General features: G+C 44.3%; 1 protein-coding gene across 1 annotated transcript in view; it reads left to right on the top strand.

The window, feature by feature from the left end:
* Positions 1-13678, top strand: part of LOC109915958 (RAC-alpha serine/threonine-protein kinase-like) — a 103726-nt gene that overhangs the window by 34494 nt on the left and 55554 nt on the right. The window lies entirely within an intron of this gene.

The raw sequence follows: 13678 nt of genomic DNA, 5'->3' as shown, positions 1-13678 counted from the left end.
AGCTGTACTAAGCGCCACTAAATTTAATATTGTAGCAGTTTTCGGGTAGAGAAGAGCAGTCAAGTACCATACCCCAGTGGAGACAGACATGTCCTCTCTGGCTCCCTGTGGTCTTTCTAATTATGCCTCACTAGTCAGTGTAACTGGTACCTGGTTGCTGACATGCAATTAACAACATCCTGTGTGTAAAACAAGTGCAAACAAAATATTCTCCAGATTTACAGTCACATACTCTATCCTGGCCATTGGGTGGGAAGAGACAAAGAACTCGCAGTTATATAGTGCCTTTCATGTCCTTAGGATATCCCAAAGCAAGCACTTTAATGAGTTAGTTTTAAACTTACTCAATTACACAACATTGTAAATGAGTAGTTTATTTGTTTAAGTTTTGGTGGCGGTTAAAGGATGAATGTTGTCTAGTAGATCCCATGAACTCTGAAATGAACCATGGCATCTTTTACATTATCTAAACAAAGTCTCATCTTTAAAGAGAAACTCCTCGATTAAACTTAGTATTGACTTAGTATTGTATGGGAAATTAAAGTGTCAGTCTAGATTATATGGTGAGGCTATAATGTGGGACTTGAAACACCAAGAGTTGATTGTACTATCAAATTGGCTGAAGTTTCATATCAAAATGCACTTTGCAGAATGGTGCCCCAAAATTCATGCAACTACCTATGAATTATATTCACAGCTAATTTCGGAGAGGGTTGTGCTATAGGAATATTGGAATGATTTGGTTTGATTTATTATTGTCACATGTACTTAAGTACAGTGAAAAGTTTTGTTTTGCATGCAGTACAGGCAGATCATAACAAACAAAGATCACAGGGTGATTGAAGTTAGCGACGAATTCAAAGTTAACTGAAATTGTTTCAATGCTGTACAAATTTGTTGTTCATATAACCACTGCAGATTGGTCCCTCAGGCAATTGTACAAGATTGGTAAAAATCTAAGATATGCTGTTCAGGTTTAACTTGAAGTAGCTGAAAGGCAAAATTTCCTGAATCTTCTTTTTACAGTCCTCTGCTGGAAATTGATCACAAGGAAAATTGTGTTTTATTTAGTACCCTTTCTGAAATGTTTTTAGTTTTTGTATATTCTCTAATACAAGGTCACGTTGCGACTGTACAGAACATTGGTTTGGCGAATTTTTGGAGTATTGGGTGCAGTTCTGGTCTCCCTGATATAGGAAGGATGTTGTGAAACTAGAAAGGGTTCAGAAAAGATTTATGAGGATGTTGCCAGGTTTGGAGCTAAAGGGAGAGGCTGAATAGGCTGGGGCTATTTTCCCTGGAACACTGGAAGCTGAGGGTGACCTGATAGAGGTTTACAAAATCATGAGGGGCATGCGTCGAGTAAATAGGCAAAGTCTTTTCCCCAGTCCAAAACTAGAGAGTGTAAGTTTAAGGTGAGAGGGGAAAGATATAAAAGTAATCAAAGGGGCAACTTTTTCACACAGAGAGTGGTGCTTGTATGGAATGAGCTTCCAGAAGAAGTGTGGAGGCTGGTACGATCACAGCATTTAAAAGGCATCTAGATGGGTATATGAATAGGAAAGGTTTAGAGGGATATGGACCAAATGCTGGCAAATGGGACTAGATTTATATAGGATATCTAGTTGGCATTGATGAGTTGGACCAAAGGTTCTGTTTCCGTGCTGTATATCTATGACTCTATGTCAACACAAATTCCTGAAGTATCCATCTAGTGAGTGAAAATGTAACTTGCACCAAACTATACCTGTTACCTTTGTAGGAAGCTAACTCGTCATGATTGCACCAAATCCTAACTTATCAGGAGCTAATGACTTGACTGCAAAAATTGTGTTTTCATTTATTCATTCATGGGATGTAAGTGTTGATGGCTGGAATCTGCATTTATTCCCATCTTTTGTGTATGTGGTGGTAGAGAGCAGCTTTCTCTATCCACTGCAGTCCTCAGGGTGTTGAAAGACCTACAGTATTTTTATGAAGGAGGAAATTGAACCAGCAATAGTGAAAGAACAAGAATATAGTTCCAGGTCAGGATGGTGATTGGCTTGGAGGGTGTTTGGTGGTGTTCCTGTGCATCTGCTGCCCTTCTCCTTCTTGGTGGCAGAGACCATGGGTTTAGATGGTCAGGTTGGAGGAGCCTTCATGAATTGCTGTAGTACATCCTGTAGATGGCATTCACTGGTGAGTGAACATTGAAGACGGGACACCGGCAGTGCCAGTCAAGTGGGCTGTTTTGTTTTGAATGGTATTGTACTTCTTGAGTGGTCTTGGAGCTGCACTCATCCAAACAAATGGGGAGTATTCCTTTACAGAGATAGTAGGAACTGCCGATGCTGGAGAATCTGAAGAAGATTGATTTCTGAATAAGGGTCTCGACCCGAAACGTCAGCTTTCCTGCTCCTCTGATGCTGCTTGGCCTGCTGTGTTCATCCAGGTCTACACCTTGTTATCTCAGTATTCCTTTACACTTCTGACTTTGTTCTATAAATGGTGGACTGGCACTGGGGAAACAGGAGATAAAATTATCACTGCAGAATTCCTAGATTCTGACCTGATTTTATAGCTACAATATTCATATGGCTAAACTAGTTCAGTTTCTGGTCAATGGTAATTCCCAGGTGTGATAATACTGTGGCTTTAAGAGATGTATTTTGTCCTGGTTTCTTTTAAGAGAGAGATTGCATGAGAGGTGTTGAGCATTCTGCAAGGAAGTAAACAGCTTTTGAGGCCTGAGATATTAAGGTGTAGAGCTGGATGAACACAGCAGGCCAAGCAGCATCAGAGGAACAGGAAAGCTGACATTTTGGGTCTAGACCCTTCTTCAGAAATGTGGGAGGGGAAGGGGATTCTGAAATAAATAGGGAGAGAGGGGGAGGTGGATAGAAGATGGATAAAGGAGAAGATAGGTGGATGAGGTTAGTAGGTAGGAAATGTCGGAGGATGATGCATTGGATCCGGAGGTTGGTGGGGTGGTATGTGAGGACGAGGGGGATCCTGCTCTGGTTGTTATTGGGGGGAGGGGGTGTGAGGGATGAGTTGTGGGAAATGCGGGAGATGTGGTCAAGGGCGTTTTCGACCACTCTCGGGGGGATGTTGCGGTCCTTGAAAAACGAGGACATCTGGGATGTCTGGGAGTGGAGTGCCTCATCCTGGGAGCAGATGCGGCGGAGGCGAAGGAATTGGGAATAGGGAATGGCATTTTTGCAGGAAGGTAGGTGGGAGGAGGTGTACTCTAGGTAGCTGTGGGAGTCGGTAGGCTTGAAATGGATATCGGTTTCCAGGTGGTTGCCAGAGATGGAAATAGAGAGGTCCAGGAAGGAGAGAGAGGTGTCAGAGATGGTCTAGGTGAATTTAAGGTTGGGGTGGAAGGTGTTAGTGAAGTGGATGAACTGTTCGAGCTCCTCATGGGAGCATGAGGTGGCGCCAATGGAGGAAGAGGTGGGGTTTAGGGCCAGTGTAGCTATGGAAGAGGGATTGTTCCACGTATCCTACAAAAGAGGCAGGCATAGCTTGGGCCCATGCGGGTATCCGTGGCCACCCCCTTTGTCTGTAGGAAGTGGGAGGAATTGAAAGAGAAGTTGTTAAGGGTGAGGACGAGTTCAGCTAAGCTTTTGAGGCCTTGAGATTTTTTAAAAGGATGGAACAATAGAAGCATCAGTAGAATGGGTGTGGTGCAGCTCCCATGGAGTCAGGTCAGTTAGATTTTAGCTTTCAGCAGTTGTGCTGGGGTCTCAGCAGGGTTGGAAGCTGCAGTAAATCTCTCCTGTCTGCTACACTGTGAGTTTTCTCTTTATGCTTTTCCTCTGGGGCTTCTGCAGTTGCTGTTTGGGTCTTGAAGAAGTGCAAGCTATTCTTTCCCTCTCTCGGTTACAGCCAAAAGCTGGGGGTTCTCTGCCTGCTGTGGGAGTTGCATGTGAGACAATCTGTTTTCTGAATTTACCTTTTGCCAAGGGTTTGTTTATAAGATGTTACTATATTGGAATAGAACAGATCAGAGGTTGGGAATTCTGTGGTGAGTAACTCGCTACCTGATTCCTCAAAGCCTGTCCACTAACTACAAGATACACGTCAGCAGTGTGATTGTGTGCTTTCTACTTGTCTGGATGTGTGCAGCTCCAGCAACATGCATGAAACACAATATCTTCCTGGTCAAAGCTGCTTACTTATTGGCATCCCATCCACCGCCTTCAACATTTACTCGATCCACCATCTACAAGATGTACTGCTGCAACTCACCTAGTGTCCTCCATCAGCACCTTTTCAAAACAGCAATCTCTCCTACTTGGAGGGGCAAATGCAGAACCACAGCAAACAGGAGTAGGCCATTTGGGCCTTTGAGCCTATTTCACCTTTCAATGTGATCATGACTGATCATCTCGCTCACTTACCTGTTCCTGCTTTCTCCCCACACCCTTTAGTCCTAAAAACTGTATTTAATATCTCGTTGAAAACATTCAGTATTTTGGCCTCAACCACTTTCTGTGGCAGAGAATTGCACAGGCTCACCACTGTCTGGGTGAAGAAATTTCTCCTGATCTCAGACCTAAATCATCCATTATTGAGGATGAGAATGTGGAATTCATGGAAGAACATGGTAAAATAGGGCTGAATCAGCACAGCTTTGTCAAGGGGAAGTCATGCCTGACAAATCTGTTCAAGAGGGCGATGAGTAAGTTAGATAAAGGAGAGCCAGTGGATGTGATCTGTTTTGATTTCCAGAAAGTGTTTGACAAGGTCTCACAAAGGAATCTGTTCAAATGAGAAGAGCTCATGGTGTTAGGGGAAAGGTACAGGTGTGGAGAGAGGATTGGCTGACTGGCAGAAGGCAGAGAGTAGGAGAAAGGGGTCCTGTTCACGATGGCAGGTGGTAACTACTGGAGTTCTGTAGGGACCCGTGTCAGGAGCACAACTACTCACATTATACATGCACCGATCTGGACAAACGAATGGAGGGCATTGTTGCTAAGTTTGCAGGTGACACACAGGTGAATGTACAGGAGGTGGGGAGGCTGCTGAAAGACTTGGGTGGGCTAGGAGAGTCAAGAAAGAAGTAATACAATGTGGGAAAGTCTGAGGTTATGCACTTTGGTTGAAAGGATAGAGGCATAGTCTACTTTTTAGATGGAGAAAGGCTTTGGAAACCAGAAGCACAAAGGGGTTTAGGAGTCCTAGTTCTCTTAAGGTTAACATGCAGGTTCAGTTGGCAGTTAGGAAGGCAAGTGCAATGTTAGCATTCATTTCAAAAGTCATAGTCATAGAGCACAGAAACAGACCCTTCAATCCAACCAGTCCATGCTGACCATAATCTCGAACTAAACTAGCCCCACCTGCCTGCATTTGGCCCGTATCCTTATAAGCGTTTCTTATTCATGTACATATTCCAAATGTCTTTCAAACGTTGTAACTGTAACCGCATCCACCACGTCCTCTGGAAGTTAATTCCAAACTCTAACCACTTTCTGTGTAAAATAAGTTGCCTGTCATGACTTTTAAAATCTTTCTCCTCTCAGCTTAAAAATATGGCTCCTAGTCTCGAAAGCCCCACCCTAGGGAAAAGACACCTGCCCTTCATCTTATCTATACCTCCATGATTTTATAAACGTCTATAAGGTCAGGGTTAGAATACAAACAGAGATTTACTGCTCTGAGACTACATAAGGTTGTGGTCAGACTGCATTTGGAATATTGTGAGCAGTTTTGGGCCCCAGAGTGGATGTGGAGGAGATGTTTTCACGAGTAGCAGAGACTAGGACCCAACAGCACAGCCTCAGAGTGAAGAGACAACCCTTTACAACTGAGATAAGGAATTTCATCAGCGAGAGAGTGGTGACACTGTGGAAGCAATTGCTGCAGAAAACTATGGAAGCCAAGTCATTGATTATATTTAAGACCGAAATAGATAGTTTCTTGATGAGTAAGTGGATCAAGAGTTATGGGGAAAAGGCAGGAGAATGGGGTTGAGAAACATATCAGCCATGATTGAGTGGCAAAGCGGACTCAATGAGCCAAATGGCCTAATTTTGCTCCATATCTTATGGTCTTAAATGGTATATCCTGTATCCTTAAGGTTTCTATTTATGGGTTTCTTCACCTCCCCCCATTTTACTAAACTCCAGTGAATATAGGTCAAACCCATCCAGTCTCTCTTCTTAAGTCAGCCTGCCATCCCAGGAATCAATCTGGTAAGCCTCTGCTGCACTCCCTCCATAGTCAGAACGTCCTTCCTCAGATAAGAAATCAAAACGGCAAACAAGACTTTCGTTGTGGTCTCACCAACGCACTGTAAAATTGCAACAAGACAACTCTGCTCCTGTACTTAAATCCTCTGGCTATGAAGGCCAACATAACATTTTCCTCTTCACCACCTGCTGTAGCTGCATGCTTACTTTCAGTGACTGTCCAAATGATTTATATGACTCATAAAGATATGACGCCCAAGCACTGACCCCAGTGGCACACCACTCATGACATTCTGCCAGTTTAAAAAAAGAGCCATTTATTCCTACAGTCTGGCTAGTGAAAAGGAAGCAATCTCTATCCACAACAATAGGTGTTACCCCCAGCACCATAAACTTTTATTTTCCACAATGACTAGTGATATGTCATCTTATCAAATGTCTTCTTGAAATCTACATACAATACATCCACTGGTTTCCCTTTCCATCCACAGCACAAATTGCGTTTTCAAAGAACTCCAATAAATGAGTTGAGCTAGACTTGCCTTTGACAAAACCATGTTGGCTCTGCCTGATTACCTTGAACTTATAGAAATGTCATAGGATCATAGAATCCCTACAGTGTGGAAACAGGCCCTTTGGCCCAACAAGTCCACACCGACCCTTCCCCCTATAACCCCCCTAAGCTACATATCCCTGAACACTACGGGCAATTTAGCATGGCCAATCCACCTAGCCTGCACATCTTTGGACTGTGGGAGGAAACTGGAGCACCTGGAGGAAACCCATGCAGACATGGGGAGCATGTGCAAACTCCCCAGAGACAGTCGCCCAAGGGTGGAATTGAACCCGGGTCCCTGGCGCTGTGAGGCAGCAGTGCTAACCACTGTGCCACCATGCTGTCCCTGTTTATAATATCTTTAATAATAGCTTCTGACAAGCATAGGCAATCCTGACTTGGGGCTATTTATAGCCATTCATCCTGTGTCATCACATCAAAATCTTGGAATTCCCTAACAGCGCTGGAGGTGTTCCTAACTTTTCCATGGACTGTAGAAATTACTGCTATCAACCAGCCAGAAATGCCCACTGTCTGTGAATGAATAAAAACATCTCTGCAGTGGCACAATGATGTTCAGTTTATCGATTTTCAAAAATCTTAATCTCCCAAAGCAGCTCCTGATCAAAAAACAAAGTGTTTGTGTCTAAATTGTTTCCACTGTCTAACTGTTGTTACCAAGTTATATTTTGGGACTGTGTCTTTAAAGTAAAATAAAGGGAGTCACGTAGCCTGTTCTGAAGTCTGCCGAACGATTACAGATTAAAGGGTTTCCTGGGCTTTTTGACGGGGAAAAAAGTGCAAGATGTTGATTCTTGGACACAAGCAGCAGTATCTGTGTTTACAGTGGTGGTCTCATGTCCCAGGAAGTTGTTGGGAATGTTGCCCACTCACAGATATCCTTTAAACTATCTATTTAGTTTTAAGTTTTAAGATAAAATGAAGTTGGTGTCTCAAGGATAGCTAGTCAGCATTTCCACTTGGATACAAGGGCCACATCTTTCACTTCACTGTGCATAGAGGCTGTGAGAGTTGAAGGGGCTCTGAGATGTCCCTGAAAACCCTCAGGCACAGTTATTATGCCAGGATATGAGGAAGTGAGAGTAGCTAAAGACTGAAATTCTCTTTGGCTCACCATGCAGGAATGAAGGTGGGAGCTTTTGTTCAATTGAAAGAACAAATTCACAAGTTAAAGTTACAGGTTTGCCTAGCTTGTAATGGGAAGAATCTCCAGGAAAGCCCTCCCTTAAAAAAAGGCAGTTCTGGGATTAATAATTTACCGGGTAGGAAAAGAATGGAATGGAAATGTAGATCCTTTGGATTTAGTCCAGAAAAATTGAATGCCTGTTAAAAGATAGTATAAAGTATATTTGTGGCATTTGACTTTTGGTTGTGCTACAAGTGAAAGGGAAAAGTTCTGTTGTGTACTTTAAAGTATAAATTGCTGACAAAATAGTTAATTGTGATTTCAGGGTGTTTAGTTATTACAATAAATGTCTTAATGTGAAATCTTATATTTTCCTTTCAGCATGTTTGAACTTTTGAAAAAAGTATTGCTCTCCATTGGGGTCATGACAAATTTGGACTCTTTTGGGATTTTAAGAGCTCACAAGCTGAGACTGGGACATTGAATTTGACCAGGATTTAAATGAACTAGATTACACAGTCACATCACAGTTCTAGTTTTGGTTCAGGCACATCCCTTTCAGAAGGAGCCAAAAGCAGGAGCTGGGAGGCTAAACAGACAGAAGTCATTGTCTACGTTGGCACGAATGATATAGGTATGAAGAGTGACAAAGTCCTGAAATGACAATTTAGGGAGTTAAGCAGTAAACTAAAAAGCAGGACCTCTAGTGTAGTAACCTCAGGATTACTTACCATGCCATGTGCTACTGAGGCTAGGAACAGAAAGATAATGCAACGGAACACATGGCTAAAGGGCTGGAGTATGGGGGATAGCTTCAGATATAGAACATAGAACATAGAGCATTACAGCGCAGTACAGGCCCTTCGGCCCTCGATGTTGCGCCGACCTGTGAAACCAATCTGAAGCCCATCTAACCTAAACTATTCCATTATCATCCATATGTTTATCCAATGACCATTTAAATGCCCTTAAAGTTGGCGATTCTACTACTTTTGCAGGCAGGTCATTCCACGCCCTTACTACTCTCTGAGTAAAGAACCTACCTCTGACATCTGTCCTATATCTATCACCCCTCAATTTAAAGCTATGTCCCCTCGTGCTAGCCATCACCATCCGAGGAAAAAGGCTCCCACTGTCCACCCTATCTAATCCTCTGATCATCTTGTATGTCTCTATCAAGTCACCTCTTAACCTTCTTCTCTCTAATGAAAACAGCCTCAAGTCCCTCAGCCTTTCCTCATAAGACCTTCCCTCCATACCAGGCAACATCCTGGTAAATCTCCTCTGCACCCTTTCCAATGCTTCCACATCCTTCCTATAATACGGTGACCAGAACTGTACACAATACTCCAAGTGTGGCCGCACCAGAGTTTTGTACAGCTGCAACATGACCTCATGGCTCCGAAACTCAATCCCTCTACCAATAAAACCTGACACACCGTACGCCTTCTTAACAACGCTATCAACCTGGGTGGCAACTTTCAGTGATCTATGCACATGGACACCGAGATCTCTCTGCTCATCCACACTACCAAGAATTTTACCATTAGCCCAGTACTCTGTATTCCTGTTATTCCTTCCAAAGTGAATCACCTCACACTTTCCGCATTAAACTCCATTTGCCACCTCTCAGCCCAGCTCTGCAGCTTATCTCTGTCCCTCTGTAACCTGCAACATCCTTCCGCACTATCCACAACTCCACCGACTTTGGTGTCATCCGCAAATTTACCAACCCATCCTTCTACGCCCTCATCCAGGTCATTTATAAAAATGACAAACAGCAGTGGCCCCAAAACAGATCCTTGAGGTACACCACTAGGAACTGAACTCCAGGATGAACATTTCCCATCAACCATCACCCTCTGTCTTCTTACAGCTAGCCAATTTCTGATCCAAACCGCTAAATCACCCTCAATCCCATGCCTCCGTATTTTCTGCAATAGCCTACCATGGGGAACCTTGTCAAGCACTTTACTGAAATCCATATAACCACATCAACCGCTTTACCCTCATCCACCTGTTTGGTCACCTTCTCAAAGAACTCAATAAGGTTTGTGAGGCACGACCTACCCTTCACAAAACCGTGTTGACTATCCCTAATCAAATTATTCCTTTCTAGATGATTATAAATCCTATGTGGATCATTGGGATGTCTTGCAGATAAGATGGAACCTGTACAAAAAGGACGGTTTGTATCTAAATTGAAGGGGCACCAATATCCTGGCAGGGAGGTTTGATAGTGCCACTCTGGAGAGTTTAAGGCACTGTGGTCGGGTTGGGAACCGGAGCAGCAGGTCAGTAAGTACATAGAGATTATTGCCCTAGAGGTCCTGCTTTTTGGTAGGAGATAGAAACCGCATATGGCCAATAAGTTGCGGGTCTAAATAAGGACTAGGAATCGGCGCAGGCTTGGTGAGCTGAAAGGCCCGTTCCTGTGCTGTATTGTCCTTTGTTTTACTGAATTTAAGGGAAAGTTAAAATGTCTACGTCTATTGCTAAAACATCCCTTAAAAGGGAGAATTTATCTTTTATTACTTTGCAACAATACAAAGATTAATTTGAGGTCAGTAGCAAAGAAGTTAGAAATACATTTAAAAATGTGCATTGAAACTACAGGGATACTTGAGCTCAACCCTTAGAACTTGAGGAATAAAAAATATCCAAATAAAACACAAAACAAAAAGCAAAATAACTGCAGCTACTGGAAATCAGAAACAAAAACAGAAATTACTGGAAAAACTCAGCAGCTCTGGCAGCATCTGAGGAGAAAAGCAGAGTTAGCATTTCAGATCCAGGGCAGCGTGGTGGCTCAGTTCCACCCTCGGGCGACTGTCTGTGTGGAGTTGGCACATTCTCCCCATGTGTGCGTGGGTTTCCTCTGGGTGCCCTAGTTTCCTCCCACAGTCTAACAATGTGCAGGTTAGGTGGATTGGCCATGCTAAATTACCCGTAGTGTTCAGGCATGTGTAGATTAGGGGCATAGGTCTCTGTGGGATGTTCTGAGGGTCGTTGTGTACTTTGAGCCCAAGGGCCTGTTTCCACACTGTAGGGAAAGCTTTTGGGGGTGGGGGACGGGGACGGGGAGAGGGAGGGGGAGAGGGAGAGTAAATGATAGGTGAAGATAGAGCCCAAAGAGAGAGGAAAAGCAGTTGGGCAGACAAAGGAGTGGTTAAAAGACCGTCTGGGGGTATTAATAGCTGCGAAGTGGGGGTTATTAGTAGCTGACAATGGGTTGTGTGTGGTAGCAGCTCATGTGATGACAAGGCCTGGAGAGGGTCGTGGTAGGGACATAGCCTCAAGCCCTAAAATTATTGAACTTGATATTAAGTCCAGAAGGCTGACGGTCCCCAAATGGAAAATGAGGTGTTGTTCTTCCAGCTTTTTCTGAGCTTCGCTGAAGCACTGCAGCAAGCCTGAGACAGAGATGTTGGCAGGGAACAGGGTGATGTGTTAAAGAGGCAGGCAACTGGAAGCTCAGGGTCTTTTTGCCGAGCAAAATGTAGATGTTCCACAAAGCGGTCACCCATCTATGCTTCGTTTCCCCAGTGTAAAGGGGACCACATTGTGAGTAGCGAATGCTGTAGACTAGTTTGAGCAAAGTGCAGGTAAAGCGCTGCTACACCTGGAAGGTGTATGTGGGCCCATGGATACTGAGGAGGGAGGAAGTGAATGGGCAGGTGTTACACTTTCTGTTGCTGCAGGGTAAGGTGCATTGGCGCTGTCAGGATGTGTTGGGACTGAAGGAGGTGTGGACCAGGATATCCCAGAGGGAATGGTCCCTGCGGAAGGCTGTCAAGGGAGGAGAGGGGAATATTTATCTGGTGTTGGCATCTCGCTGGAGGTGGCAGAAGTGGTGACCACTGATCCTCTCGATGTGGATGCTGGTGGGATAGTAGGTGACGAGAAGGAGGACCCTGTCGTTGTTGTGGGAGGGAAGAGAGGGGGTGCAGGAGACGGGTTGGACCTGGCTGAGTGCCCTGTCGACCACGTGCTGGGAAATCCTTGGTTGAGGACGAAGGTGGACATTTTGGAGGCTCCTTTGTCGAAGTTGGCATCCTCAGAATAGATGAGACGGAGGAACTGGGAGAACGGAATAGAATCTTTACAGGAAGATGTTAGTCAAGGTAACCGTAGGAATCAGTGGGTCTGCAGTGGATATTGGTAGCCAGTCTATCCCTGGAAATGGAAACAGAAATATTGAGGAAGGGAAGGGAGGAGTCCGAGATGGACCAGGTGAAGGTGAGAATAGGGTGGAAATTGGAAGTGAAATCAATAAACTTTTCCAATTCTGGATGCGAGAGCGAAGCAGCACCGATGATGTCATCGATATACTGGAGAAAGAGTTATGGGTGTCACTGGAACAAGGAATGTTCCATGTACACCACAAAGTGACAGGCATGACTGGGGCCTATGTGGGTACCCATGGCCACGCCTTTGACCTGAAGAAAATGAGAGGAGTTAAACAAGAAGTTGTCCAGGGTGAAGATGAGCTTGGCCATCCGAGGAGGAGGGTGGTGGTGGATGGGAACATTTCAGGCCATTTTTCCAGGAAGAAATGGAGAGCCCTGAGACCATCCTGATGGGGATAGACATGTAAAGGGACTGCACGTTCATGGTAAAGAAGAGGCAGGTGGAATCTGAAAACTGAAAATTCTGAAACTAACGTAAAGCGTCAGAAGAATTGCAGACGTAAATGGGCAGGGACTGCATAAAGGGAGAAAAAAATCAAGTTGAGGTAGGAAGAGATGAGGTCCATGGGGCAGGAGCAAGCAGAAACAATGGGTCTGCCTGGGCAGTCCTGTTTGTTGACTTTGGGAAGGAGGGTTGGGAGACTATCAGCTTGGAGACAGTGGTGGGGGAGATCACCAGATGAAATGAGGTTAGTGACTGTGGTGGACGTGATGGCCTGATGTTACATGGAGGTGTTATGGTCTGGGGGAGATAAGACGAGATATCTGAGTGCTGGCACTCATTCTGTTCAATGTAAAGGTCAGTGTGCCAGATAACAACAGCACCACAGTTACCGGCAGGCTTCATTACAAAGCCCAGGTTGGATCAGTAAGCTCGGAGGGAGATAGGTGGGGAATGGATAATGGAGGGGGTGGGGCAGAGAAATTGAGGTGACCAATGTCACATCAACAATTCTCGATGAACAGGTCAAGTGCAAGTAAAAGGCCAGAGGAAAGGGTCCATGTGGAGGGAGAGTGTTGGAGATGGGTGACAGGATCTGTGGGATGGGTAGAGGACTCTTCTCCAAAGAAATAAGGATGGAGGCAAAGGTGATGGAAGAAGAGTTCGATGAAGTGTCGTGCCTGAAATTCATTAAGGTGGACACCTGGAGGGATAAAACACATGTTGAGTTGGCCAGGATTCAATTATAAATGTAATTTGAAATAGAAAGAGGAATTCATCGTGGGCTGAAAAGAGAAGAAAGGGAAATGTGAAGACTTGAATTAGAATTTCAAAGGGAAAGAAGAGGAAAAGGTTGGAGAAGTTCAGCGCGCAAAAGAAATTTATGGTGAGCCTTGAATTGCAAAGAGAAAGCAAAGCCAGGAGATTTAAGTTGGACAGAAAAAGGCTTTGAATACGTGAACAGGAAATAGCAGGGAAACATGATGGAAGGTTGGATTTAACTCCTGGTTACAGTTTTGCAAGGAATACACGCCTGATACTTAAACTCAGTGAGGAAGGGGTTAAAATGTATTTTGTCTCCTTTGAGAAAACTGTTCCTATGGTGCAATGGCCAAAACAAATCTGGACAATTTTATCGCGGTGTGCTTTGGTAGGGAAAGTGTT

This window comes from Rhincodon typus, chromosome 8 (genome assembly GCF_021869965.1).
Source record: "Rhincodon typus isolate 14 chromosome 8, sRhiTyp1.1, whole genome shotgun sequence".
Taxonomy (NCBI): domain Eukaryota; kingdom Metazoa; phylum Chordata; class Chondrichthyes; order Orectolobiformes; family Rhincodontidae; genus Rhincodon; species Rhincodon typus.
Note: the sequence above shows the minus strand (reverse complement) of the source record. Positions and strands in the feature narration are given on the sequence as shown.